This window comes from Leptidea sinapis, chromosome 21, assembly GCF_905404315.1.
Source record: "Leptidea sinapis chromosome 21, ilLepSina1.1, whole genome shotgun sequence".
Lineage (NCBI taxonomy): Eukaryota > Metazoa > Arthropoda > Insecta > Lepidoptera > Pieridae > Leptidea > Leptidea sinapis.
In genome coordinates, this window is record NC_066285.1 from 7,333,755 (window position 1) to 7,346,341 (window position 12,587).

Below are 12,587 nucleotides of genomic sequence, written 5' to 3' on the forward strand. Positions count from 1 at the left end.
TAAAGTTTTAAAAAGTTTTTGTTTGTAATCGTGGTAATATAATTATGTTAAATAAATGTAAAATGTAATGCCTGGACTGTGTGAGGAAGTAAGAGAGTACTTTCATGCTGTTGAATAATGTATTTATTTTGCAAGCAGTGACCTAATTTAATTTTTGCATCACGAACAGTACTCGACTAAAGACATCATGCACAAGCCCAATAAGATTTTATGAAACCATCATTTATGTTGTTTTAAAAACTTTACTTAAATTCTAAATATTCAAACATTTGCATATTATATTTACTCGTTATCCAATCAAATCAAAATCACTTTATTCACGGAAATAACACTTATGAATGTGAAACAAATTATTATTCTAATTGAATCTACCGCCACTTCGTAATGGCTTGAGCTAATGAGAAGTGGCAAGAAACTCATTGCCACACTTTTAAAAAACATTTTAATTTTCATCGTTTTACAAATCATTTCAATTACAATATTAAATTTAAAGTGATGCAACGAAAATACTTTACTATACTTTATATTATAGTATATTTTATTAACTAATATTATAAGTAATTATATGTTATAGAGTTATCTTATAAAAGTTCTCTCTGGCACATATTTGTTATCTTATGCTGATGCTGTTTTACATATCAAAATAATTCGTAAAAAAAACCCATTTCCACAGTTAATTCAGTTTACTTTTTAATATCGTAAATAGTAATAGTAACTTGAAACATTTGAATAAATCTCTACCAATTTAACGTTATTGTCCATGAAACAGCATTGTTCAACTTTGTAAAATGTAGAAGTCATTTTGCGACGGAAAAGCTGAAGGCTCTAGAAACTTGGCGGCTAAAAGAAACTTGCGAAATCAGGTATTCTTTAAAGAAATACTTGACGAGGAAAATCTCACAATACCGACTCATCGTTCTCGACAACACTCACAGTTTGTCAAACCCTAAGCTTTAGTGAAACTTTTAATTGCCTTCCGGAAACTTTATAGCGACAACACAATAAAATTATGAATAGAGATACAAATAATGGTTTATGTATATATTATACATTTTGTTTTTGTGTACATTGAATATCAATTTGATGTTGACTCTAAGCAATCACCTTCTTCTGTTATGACTCTTTTGCCTTTTATCCTTTAAACCTGTAATGAAAAAAAAAATACCTTAGAAAACTGTAAACAAAAAATGGCATCGGTGATACAATAGGTTGTACTATTGACTGTCACAACGGAGCCTCCGGTTCAATCCTCGCTTGCCACATACCAATATGCTTTCGGTTTTTGAATTCATGTGCACTGTTCATATGTAATTTATTGGATGACTTTTTCTTAAAATAAGGGACTAGTCGAGCATGACGTTCACTTGATGGTAATTGATATTCCCTGCCCATTACAATGCAGTGCCGCTCAGGATTCTTGAAAAACCCAAAACTTCTTAGCACAATTGCGCTCGTCACCTTGTGACATAAGATGTTAAGGCTAATTTGCACAGTAATTTCATTGTGGCGCCCTTCAGCCCGAAACACAATGATGCTTACATGTTACTGATTCACGGCAGAAATTGGCGCGATTAGGGGACCCGTAGGCATTGCTCTTCCATTTAAATAACCAAAGAACTATATTTTGAACTCTATGAGTTGTTACTTTCCGATCGTGCGATGGCATTTTGCGTTCTATGTTAAACTAATGAGGTCATCCTCATTTCGACCTTTATTTCAATCACCACGGAATAAAATTTGAGAACTACTAAAACCACAATACATTTTATGCGTAAAATCCAATAGTAAAGGTGGTATTTGAACATAAGATATGCGACGCTCTATATGGATTGCAGGAATCCACAAAAGTGGCAAATATCTATTCATATGCAGATTATTATTGAAATGCAGAGGACAATCAAATGGCAGATTAAAACCATAATTTTTAATACCTTTACGATCAAGTGATCTTCCTGGAGATTTTGTGCGAGCTCCCAAATTGTCCAATGGTGAACTGTTCTTTCGATTTACACACATGTACTTAAACAATTTCACCATGTAAAAAAATGTTATTAATAGAATTCCGTAGTATAATACAGTATTGCTAATTGGTGTATCGGGTTCCTTATAAACAAGCATTTCCCATCAGACAAAATTATTTATTTTACCAAAATTTTAATGAAATTTACAATTACATCAATCAAAATGTGATGACAATTTTGATATACAAAAAATACATTACTCTGTGTTTTTTGTCATCTTGTTTCATCGTGTTACATGACAGTTATCCTCTTTGGAGGTATAACTGTATTTATTTACTAGCTTTACCCCGCGACTTCGTGCGCGTGCAATAGTTACTTTGGGCAGCGATTTTATTTTTTTAATATACTCGCTTTTTAAATAATACACAAAAAACTGCTGTGGTTAATACATTTTTATAAGCTACCAACTATAGAACTTTCATCCCCCTTTTTCATCCCCACACAGGTCTAAATGTTAAAATCGCTAGAAAAAATATTGATATATCTCTTATCAAGTGCCTAAATACAAATTTTCATCGCGTTATTTATTATTTTGTGTTATTTAAAATATTCTATTAAATTTGACCCCCTATTGCAACCCCGCCAAGCCTTAAATTCACGATAAAAGGTAACTTATTTCCTATCAAACTCTTATCTATCTCTGTACTAAATTTAATGAAAATTGTTTCTGTGGTTTAGGCGTGACAGCGTAAAACACAAACTTACATTCACATTTATAATATTATGAGGGAGCTAATAAATACCAACAAGACATAAAGTAACAAAAACATAACAATATTATTATTTGTTTATAGAAGAGAAGGACCAACGAGCGTACGTGTCACTTGATGTTAAGTGATCACCGCCGCCCACATTCTCTTGCGACACCATGTAAATAAACTAGCTGACCCGACAGATGTTGTTCTGTTCATAATAAAAAAAAAACTATTGCCGATGGAATTTTGGAAAATCCGTTCTTAGCTGACCTCTACTCGGTGAAAAGAATATTCCTACCAAATTTCAAGTCCTTAGCTCTAATGGTTCACGGCACTCGCTTTTTTTAAGGTACCCATGTCGTATCGTCCTGGAATCACCGCACAAGAAAGTAAAATTATTACATTAAATAATAAATTCTAACTACTGGATCGATTATAGGTGTTACACACATTTCAGAAACAGAGAGTCAAATACAAGTATTGAATTATATTGAATGCAACAATAATTGGAATAATGGCATCACAATCAACACTCAATGGCATCGTTCAAATTTTGTAACATACGCTTCATATTATTTTGCATTGAAATTAATAAAATATACAAATGATTTAAGTTTTCTTTAGTGTTAATTCCGCCAATATTTGTTCTTAGAACAATTCGACACGTGTTTCGCCTCTACACGAGGCATCCTCAGGACGTATTGTCTCGCCAAAATCTGGCACGAGACTGACCTAATAAAATACAAAATACTTTCTGATGCTATGTGATCCCAGTATCTTTATTATTTCTTGTAGTATTAGTTTTACAAAGTTTTACTACACACCCGGCAATTTAGTTTCAATTATTAGCAAAGTTTAACAGAACATGTGGCACATCAACGTCACACATTGTTCGAGACTGGTTCGAGGACGCCCACTTGGGCGTAATATTAGTTGCCGCACTTTACGACTTCAATTGCTGTATCTTGTTGGAGCGCAGCGGAGACCAATCTTTATTGTAAGCATATAAAAGGTTTATTGAAGTAGGCGTTACTGTGCGGAAATCCATAATTAGATAAATGATTTGAGTTTTCTTTAGTGTTTGTCTCGTGCCAGATTTTGGCGAGACAACACGTCCTGAGGATGCCTCGTGTAGAGGCGAAACACGTGTCGAATTGTTTAAAGACAAATATTGGCGGAATTAACACTAAAGAAAACTCAAATCATTTATATATAAAAAGTTCTAATAGAAAAAAGCTTAGTTTGTTAATTGTGTGCATGTATAATATTCCCAAAGATATAATTGATATTTTCACGCAAAACACACGTGATGACAATACAGTATCGTGTGAACGAAAAGCATGGCAAACGTAGATCAGGGAATCTGCTAATTCTATAGTCTTCGAATTCTGTTAAAATGTTACCCTTAATATTTTAATCTTATATTTTACACGTAACAGTGGAGTTTACGAGTGGGAGGCTCCATTGCACAGGATACCGGCTAGATTATGGGTACCACAACGTATTACTGCCGTGAAGCAGTAATTTGTAAGCATTATTGTGTTTCGGTTATAAGGGCTCCGTAGCTATTGAACTGGGCAAATGAGACTTAACATCTTACGTCGGAAAGTGACGGGCGCAATTGTGGTGTCACTCAGAATTATATCAATTACCATCAGATGAACTGTAATGGAGAAAGCTCTATCAATGATTTGTAATAAAAACAAAAAAAAAATTATATGTGGAGACTTCAATGTAGATTTATTATTGGCAAATTCCTCTTTGTGCATCAAATTAAAAAGTTTGTTTCAATCATTTAACTGTAAAAATATATTTTTAGAACGTACTAGACTTACATCTTTTTCAGCAACATGCATAGACAATATTTTTCCAGATTGTAATACAATAACTAATAAGCATATTATAAGTAAGCTTACTTCTGACCACTGTGGTCAGCAAGTACAATTTAAATTGCCTAGTGTTACAAATAAATCTAAAGAAGAATGTACTGTAATAACAAAAACCACAAAACACTTTGAAATGTTTAAACATAACTTGATGTTAAAACTACCATCACTTAAAGTATGTGAAAACCCTAATACACATTATAATGCATTTTTTAAAATTGTTAGTGAGGAATATAACTCAGTGTCTACACCCAAGACTATTTTTATAAATAAAAGGCCATGCTTTAGTGACTGGGCTACTGTAGGCATCCATAAAAGTAGAAAACGACTGTATGAATTATATAATGAGAAAAAATTTAACACAAGTGTTAAATTCATTAGTTATGTTAAAAAATATTCGAAAATATTTAAAATAGTATGTAGAACAGCTAAATCTTGTTTTTTAAGTGAAAAGATTAAGAATAGCAATGATAAAATAAAAACCACATGGAGCATTATTAATGCTGAGACAGGAAAGTCTAAATCACATAAGACTGATTATTGCCTACAATATAACGGGAAAACGGTTAAATCAGAAACTGAAATAGCTTCATTATTTGACAATATCTTTTTGAATATCCCAATCTCAACAACTGAGTCCCTAAATTCTTCACCTCTACTAGCTGAAACTATGTTGAAAGAAAATGTCGAAGAATGTTCTAAATATTATAAATTTCAATATGTGCACTATACTGAGGTCGTTAAAGTATTTAATTCTTTAAACTTAAAAAATACAATTGACCTCTGGGGTCATTCTGTCAGTTTAATTAAAACTATAATCTCTGTCATAGCTCCACAATTAGCAATAATATTTAATAAATGTATTGACTGTGGTACCTTTCCTGATCTGATGAAATACAGTAAGACAATACCTGTTTTTAAATCAGGTAATACTAGTGATCTCTCAAATTTTAGACCTATATCTGTATTGCCTGTTTTCAGTAAAATCTTTGAAAAACTTATTTTAAATCAAATGCAGACACACTTTAGTACTTTGCTGACGTGTAAACAGTTTGGATTTACGAAAGGTCGCTCAACAACTGATGCGCGTGTTGAGCTTATTCATCATATCTATGATGCCTGGGAGGATTCAATGGATGCGCTCGGTGTTTTTTGTGATCTATCTAAGGCATTCGATTGCGTCCAACACGAGACTCTTATCAGGAAATTACAACACTATGGCATCAGGAACAATGCGCTGACACTTATTAGTTCTTATTTAGAAAATAGAATTCAGACTGTTGATATAAATGGAAAGCGCGCCCCTGGATCAACCATAAAAATGGGTGTCCCACAGGGTTCAATTCTTGGTCCATTTCTATTCTTGATCTATATAAATGATTTGCCATATGTTGTTAAGGATAATCATGAAATTGTTCTATTCGCTGATGACAAATCCCTTTTATATAAGATTAAAAGACGTGAATCAGTCTTGGATGATGTAAACAATGCTTTGTCCAAAATTGTTCATTGGTTCAATGCTAATAATTTGCTTTTGAATAGTAAGAAAACTAAATTTATTAAATTCATAACCCCAAATGTCAGTCAGGTGAATTCAAATGTACTTGTGAACGGGGAGTACTTGGAACTTGTAGACACCACAGTTTTTTTGGGTTACTTAAGACGCAAAACTCCAATGGCGTCCACATATAGCTGGTTTGGCGAATAGACTTAGTTCTGCAGCATTTGCTGTAAGGAAAATTAGCCAGCTCACAAACGAAGACACGGCACGTGTCGTATATTTTAGTTATTTCCATACTGTTTATGTCTTACGGTATATTACTGTGGGGACACGTTAGTGATATTCAAACGATTTTTGTGCTGCAGAAAAGAGCTGTTCGAGCAATCTACAATCTGTCCAGTAGACATTCGTTGAGAGATAAATTTAAGGAGATCAACATATTAACAGTACCATGTCAATACATATTTGAAAACTTAATATTTGTGCATAAAAATATAGATCGTTTTGAAAAAAACAGTGACATTCATAACTGCAACACTAGAAATAAACATAATCTTGCTGTGATTCACACAAGGCTAACGAAAATAGACAAATCATTCAGAGGACAATGTGTCCGTTTTTATAATAAAATCCCTGAAGAAATTTGCAAACTACAATTAAAAAAGTTTAAAATATTTGTTAAACAGAAACCTTTAATAAAAGCTTATTATACAATTAAAGATTATATAACAGATAAAAGTGCATGGGATTAAAGCAATGTAAATAATATTATAATAATTTAGCAGTAGGACTGTATTATCCTATTATTTGTATATTTTCTTGACTTCAAAAAGTGGTGCAGTTATCCTATTTTGAGAAATAAATTATTTGAATTTGAATTTGAATTTGAACGGCCTTCTCGTCTCGTCCCTTATTTTCATAAAAAAAAGCAATAAAGTGATAAACACTAACTACCAGAGCCTGCGCTTTTAATATGAAACCTAACTGAATTTTCTGCAACAAATTCATATTACGTACCTCTCAGTAGCGTGAGCGATACAATGACGTTAGTATGTAATGTTGTTAACTCGCTCTGCTCGCTGTCGACTAATAATTTTATGGCAAACATAAAACTAAATAACGATACAGTTTTAACAACAAACTTGATGGATCGTAAGTGAAACGCTATATTTACGTTGTTAGCTGAATTGACGGGAGCGGCAGAAGAGTTTTAGACCGAAAGTAGTTTGTTATGTTTACGGAGTTCGTAACGAAATTACATTTAGGCTATTTAATATTCATTGTATAGACGAATGGTTAGCGATCCTACCTACTAAGCTAGAGGTCCCGGGTTCGAATCACGGTAAGTGCAAGCATTTATATAATGAATATTGATGTTTGCTTCCGAGTCATGGATGTTTATATGTATTTATGTATGTTTAAGTAAGTAATTTGTATTAAATATTTTGTTGTCTTGCAACCCATAACACAGGCTATATGGCGTAATTTAGGGCAAGATAATTTTTATGAAAGTGTGTCAATATTATTATTATATTATTGTTGAGATCAGAAGTTGAAGTAAATCTCTCCTTTTTTATGGCAGTAAGGGACGAGACGAGTTGGACGCCCAGCTAATGGTAATTGTAACGCCTTGTCCATTACAGTGTAATACCGCTCAGGATTATTGAAAAATCTAAAAATTGAGCGGCACTACAATTTTGCTCGTCACCTTGAGACATAGTGTGCTAAGTCTCATTTGTCCAGTTATTTCACTAGCTACGGCGCCCTTCAGGAAGAAACACAATAATGCTTACACATAACTGTTTCACGGCAGAAATAGTATATATATTAGTATTTCTTCTTTGATAATTTCATAACTAGTACGAATCAATCAATTGTTTTTGTTATTGGAAGATTACTCTACCAATAAAAAAATCTGTTATTACACGAAGCCATGCAATTGATTTTTCCAGTATTTATTTCTATTCCAACCACAAGCCAAGTATCGACATACGAATATTTATTTTGTTTCAGTGCACTGCAACTACTTTATATGCATTCCGCGTTTCGAATAGCGAATGTATTGGCGAGCGCATTTGGTCAAACGAAACCCACTTTACAAACTTACTTTATACGCTTCAGAAGTTTGTTTTCCGTCGTTAAGAACACTCCGAATACGTCACATAATATAAATTAATGAGACTAGAATTTGCTCATATTAAATCTATATTTTGTAACTTTATTCACTACATATTATAAAACAAAGTCCTCCGCCGCGTCTGTCTGTCTGTTCGCGATAAACTCAAAAACTACTGCAACGAGTGTCGTGCAGTTCTGACTAATGGATTGCGTGGTTCTCGAGAAAGTTTTGAGTATCATCATCATATCAGCCGGAAGACGTCCACTGCTGGACAAAGGCCTCCCCCAAAGATCGCCATGACAATTAGTCCCGCGCTGCCCTCATCCAACCTACTCCGGCCATCTTGACCATATCGTGGGTCCATCTTGTGGGGGCCTCCCAACACTACGCCTTCCGGTACGTGGTCGCCATTCGAGGACCTTACAGGGGAGCTCACTGGTTATCAGTGCCCCTCCATTGGTGGCGGAGTCGTAGTGGCTTGGCGCAAATGGGAAGTAGACCTTTATAACCGAAAGGTTGATAAGTCCATGGGAAGGGAAATGCCCCAACGGCCATCTATCCGTCGAGCTATGTGACTTTGGTTCTGAACTGATCTCCTCATTTCTGATCCGATCTCGTAGGGAATCTCCGAGCATAGCCCTCTGTATTGCCGGCTGAGCAACAGTGAGCTTCCTCATAAGGCCCATAGTTAGCGACCACGTCTATGTTCCGTGTGTCATCACTCGCAACATACATATTAAGTGTATATTTTGTATACATTGGAAAAAAAATACCGTCTGGGAGCTTTGAATGAAAACGCTGTCTAAACCTTATGAGATATAACAAAATAATGTAATGTGAAATTGTGTATCTGTATATATAGGTCTACAAAAAAGTTCGGGAGAGTATACGTCTATCTCTTAAGGATAACATTCTAGATCCATTTTAATACTTTAAAAATTTGCAATTTTAAAGAGGTTATGGAAACGATGTTTACACAAATACGATATTAAGCCTTATCAGTTTATTAATATATATTAAAAATCATTATTTTCCTATAGTTTTAGACTACATTATTCTCGAATAGTTACGCATTTTTTTTCTTTTGACAGAATAGGGTCTGTCAGGTTAGCTAGTTGATTTATAAATGATAGAGGATATGTAGATAATATTACAAAACCTGCAGATATTATGATTACGTTAAGCAAGAATTTGGTGAAACTTCTGTTATAGTTATTTATGATGTTGTGTAATAAGGAGTATTAAAACACGAATGTGGGTTTATGATAGTATCACAAGAGTGTTTTAATACCTAATTATCAACAGTTGTATACAAGACTTTATCTACACCCATAATATGAATCCTCTATAAAAGATTCTGAAACAGTTAACTTACTGCTTACATTAAAAAAGCCAGTCCTAGTAACCATAATATCATCCGAAGGAGTGTTGTTATGAAAACATTTGAATGATGTAATGGTTATTAGGACATTGGGTGTTTTAATGTTGGCAATAAGCTAACTGTTTTAGAATCTTTAATAGAGGATTTAAAGCATGGGTGTAGATAAATAACTAAACAATGGGAATCGATTAAAATGATATTGAAGTTACATTTACACGTTAATACAATTAGTACATTTCTAATTTACTTATTCCTTTAATTGCATAAATGCTACGGGAATTACTGAGATGTATTTATGGCTCTCAAATGCTGACACAAGCAAATGCAGCTACGTTCCCAATGGACAATCTCGGTACCTAAATAAGGTAATAGCTTCCAACTCAATTAGAATAACTCGTCCAATTTACGAATGTACTGCTTCAATATACATTGTCACACTTTCTGTCGATTTAAATGTGTGAATTCTATGTAATAAATCTTGAAGACAACCTTACCGAATACAATCAAAATGATTCAGGGTGACATTCAGATCAAATAACTCGATTGTATGAAACGTGTATTCATTGATAAATTGACAAATGACGGATATAATCGTGTAATAAACGAAGATCCACTGCGTTTTAAGCAACTGTTCGCTTTCAAACTTAGCCGAATTATACTTCGTCACCAATCGCTATACTGTAATTATTACTATTTCCAACTTATTTCAAATTACTGCACGTTTCATACTAAACTAAATTTAAATTTTTCTCCTTCTCCTTCAACATCCTCTTTGCAGATAGGCTTTAATAACTTTGTAAAGAAATTGGTACTTTTTTGTAACTTAATTTAGAATTCAACACTTCAAGCAGGCCCACATTCTAGCGCTCTTCAAAGTGCAGGTCCGGCCACACATGGAGTATTGCTGTCATCTCTGGTCTAGCGCACCCCAGTGACAGCTTGATCCATTTGACCGAATGCAACGCAGAGCAGCTCGAATTTTCGGGGACCCAGTGCTCTGTGAACGGCTGGAGCACTTGGCGTTGCGTAGAGATGTCGCTTCATTGAGTGTCTTCTACCGCATTTATCCAGGGAGTGTTCCGAAGAGCTGTTTCACCTGATCCCTGCCGCCGAATTCTGCCAACGCACGATACACTACAAAGAAGGATATCATCCCCGACATCTGGGTGTGTGACGGTCTTCCACAGTGCGGTATTCAAAGAACTTTATTCCACGTACTACAAAACTGTGCAATGAGCTTCCTTGTGCGGTGTTTCTGGGACGATACGTCATGGGTGCCTTCGAAAAAAGTGCGTACACATTCCTTAAAGGCCGGCTACACTCCTGTGATTCCTCTGGTGTTGCAAAAGAATGTGGGCGGCGGTGATCACTTAGCACCAATACGTGATCAAATCACAGGATATCGAAGCATGAAACTAATTACAATAATATTAAAATATATATATTTTGTACAATTCGACCTAATTCTGAGAATCACATTTTTATAATAATTACGAAAGCGAATATACGTAGCAGCAAAGATTTCAAATGAATCCTATAAGTATGTATTGTATGTTGATAACATTAAAATCAGTTACAGAACACAATGACAAAATAGATCTACACAAATTAAATTTATGGACGATGCGGGACTCAAACCCGCGACCTTTCGCGTTCCGTGTGAGCGCTCTTCCAACTGAGCCAACCGTTCGAGTTGATAAATCTCGTATTTATTCAACAATTCTCAGGTTGTGGCTTCATCTACACGATCTACTTTACAGTTAACCTGCTTAACCCCAATTTTTGCATATATATTAGGAAATTGACTTTAGATCTCGCTCTTGCCTATCCTAATCTAAATAATTTGCTATGTTTTAAAGTGATAACCCTCACTTCTGAGATAAATTACACAAACAAAGTTTTATTCATCCTGTAGATGAAGCCACAGCCTGAGAGTTGTACAAAGCATACAAGATTTATCAACGCTACGTCACTCGAACGGTTGGCTCAGTTGGAAGAGAGCTTGCACGGAACGAGAGATGTCACGGGTTCGACTCCCGCATCGTTCATAAATTTTGATTTCAAATTTTATTTCTGTAATTAATCCCAGAAGTAACAATTTATAACATAACAAATTGTTTATAATAGATTTGCTCCTTTCTGTAGGTTTTTTTTTATGAAATTAAGGGACGAGACGAGCAGGACGTTCAGTTGATGGTATTCGATACGCCCTGCCCATTAAAATACAGTGCCGCTCAGGATTTTTGAAAAACACAAAAATTCTGAGCGGGAATACAATAGCGCTCGTCACCTCGAGACAAAAGATGTCAAGTCTCATATGCCCAGCAATTTCACTAGCTACGGCGCCCTTCATTACTGCTTCACGGCAGATATAGGCGCGTAGTCTAACTGACACAACCAAATCCCTGTCATTGAACTCATTATTCATTTCAATGTATTGCCCATTATTGTTGTGCTAAATTAATGAATTTGCCATAAATCTCAATTAACACAACACGAGACAAACTCAGTGTATGTTGTAATATACACTTGTATAGTCCCGACCAATTTGTCTTCGTGTGTGTGACATACGGACTTCGTAGACAAAGAGGCTGCAATTTATCACGGCTTAAAAGAATAATATGTTTCCTTCTTGAAAGTGACCGCCTTGTCTGATACACGGTTGTTTGTTCTGTTCAAGTTGTAATTCATTTCTTTCTCCGTTCCATTGATGTTTTCATACATAATCATTTTGTTCTTTTTTCATTATTTTGATTACTAAAGCGCAAGGAGGTTTCCTTAATACTATCGACAAAATTGAATCGTCACCGGCCTTAATGTTATTTCCAACATTCAAAATATGGAGGGAGGAGAATCATTTCTTAAAGGAGAAAAGATGAAAATGGGTCCAGCTTATGCTGTAAATAACAGTTCAAAATTGTGGAACATAAAGCTGGTGCAGGCATAGGGTATGGTGTGAAGTATGTAAGAATGTAGCAATTGTA